Below are 2,500 nucleotides of genomic sequence, written 5' to 3'. Positions count from 1 at the left end.
CAAACACTATATATTCTCTAAGCGACATACAGTCGCTGATCTCGTACAGAGAAAAACAACTTGTTTTTAAATCTCTCAGCGAGAGATATACAGTAACAGTACCGAATAGTGATGTTTATTTGTCAACAGAATGTAGCGGTCCTATACAGGGCGATGGTCATGTTGTTTAAGCCCCAGGAAAACATCTTTTCCAGCTGGCTATCGACAGAGTCTGTGTCCGTATAGTATTTGCAAGGGAGGTCATCGCTCCCGTCTCCAGCCTTACGTGATACTCACAGACCATAGTTTCTGGGTGGTTATCTCAGTGTGAGATAATCACTGGCTGTTAATGAAATCTTTTCTCCACTCACAAACTCTATGTATTCTTCAAGCAACACACAGTTGCTCATCTCGTATTGAGAAAAGCAACTTGTTTTAAATCTCTCAGCGAGAGATATACAGTAACACTACTGAATAGTAAAGTTTATTTGCCGGCAGAATGTGGCGGTCCTATAAGGACGATATATATATATATGTATATATTATATTTATATATATATATAATATATATATATAATATATATATATATATAATATATATATATATATATTATATATATATATATAATTGTTATCGCCATATTAATATGGCAGTCTTATAGATATAAGACTAAAAGCTGTCGCTGATTAGCTCCATGAGGCCATCGCCTTAAGATAGCTATTTGACACACAAACTGTGTCCATTATATATATATATTTGGCATGAATATGTATTTGTAAGTCTTTGTATATGTGTAAGTGAGCGTATGTTTGTACTTAAGCATATACATACACGAATGTATGTGTATGCATGTATCCACTTGGGCCTGTGTGTTTGCGTACTTGTCTCTATACATGTGTCAGTATATGTGCTCACATAATTTGTATACAAAATTTTTTTCTTCTTTCCTTTCCTTCTTTTTCCATTCTCTCTTTTTCTTTTTTTCTCTTTCTTCCTTTCTTTGGTTTTTTTCTCTCCCTATTCGTTACTTGTATAGAGCCCTGTAACTTTACGTCCCCCTCCCCCTCCCTTTAGCTTTACGTTGTAAATAAGAACGCCCCTTCCCCGTCCATGAATTTAGCTTATAGTTTATATGGATACAGTGATTTTGCATACGAGCTAGATTGCGTATACATATGCGTACATGCATTTGTGTGTATATTTTAGTTTTGTATTTATATGTCTGTATATGTATGTGGTCAGCGCACATCTATCTGTGTATGTTGATGTATATATGTATAGTCTAGTATGAGTATGTACTGTTGTGTAATATTTTAATGCATTTTAATATTTTTATTTCAATTTCCATGTATTAATTATATTTTCTTTATTAATGACAATATGTATTTTAACCAAAGATTCGATGTAAGGTTTTTTCCTCGACTTTTATAATTTTTATATATATATTTTTTTTTTGAGCTCATTTTTGTTTATCGCTCGAAATTGACCGTTATTTAAAAGGACCAATCAAGCAAGTCCATTTTTAAAAGTGTAGCGTTTATACTAGTCTTGATAGAATTGGCATATCGGTTCTATTCTAGCAAAAACCGTCCGACGAACGGGAACGTGAAACTCAGAGTAACAGATTTTGTTGAATTTTCTGCTGCTTTTTTAAATAAAGTATATATTATATATATATATATATATATATATATATATATATGCATACATGCATGTATGTATGTATGTATGTATGTATGCATGTATGTATGTATGTATGTATGTATATATAATATATATGTATGTATGTATATGTGTGTATATTATATATATATATATAATATATATATGTTGTATTATATGTATATATATATATATATATATATATATATATATATATATATATATATATATATATATATAATATATATATATATATGTATGTTATATTAAGAACACTCTTACTTAGAAATGGATGCGTGCGTTCCGTCATATAATAAATTAATAAATAAAACATATGCATATATACATACATATATGTACGTACCTACCTCTACATGTATATATACATGCATATATGGGTACAGGACACCAAAAAAAACGTCGAACACAATGAGAAACGAAAACATAAACATAAAAACAAGGAAATGGACATTTCTTTTAAACAACGAAAAAATAGAGTACAGGACATACAAAACAAGGAAAATTCCCCTTCTTCAGTCGCCTTAGTTTCATCTACTCCACGTTTCGAAGGTCAAGGCGATACATAACTTCGATAAAACCTTCCTTCCTGCGAAAATCAAATTAAACAAAATTTGAGATCCTCCTGCGGAGGGGCAAAAATGGCAACAAAAACAGGACAGCAACGTCGGTACAAAACATAAACAGTAAAAGACAGGACACGGAGAACAACAGCAACACAAACAAGAAGGGCTGTTAAGCCAAACGAGATAAAAAAAATTTTACGAACGCTATTTTTTGAGAACGGCAGAGAGCAACAGATTTTACCGTCTCTACTTGAAGGAAGCCAGGAGAAGAAAG

This window comes from Octopus sinensis, linkage group LG18 (genome assembly GCF_006345805.1).
Source record: "Octopus sinensis linkage group LG18, ASM634580v1, whole genome shotgun sequence".
Lineage (NCBI taxonomy): Eukaryota > Metazoa > Mollusca > Cephalopoda > Octopoda > Octopodidae > Octopus > Octopus sinensis.
This window is presented reverse-complemented; position numbering follows the sequence as displayed.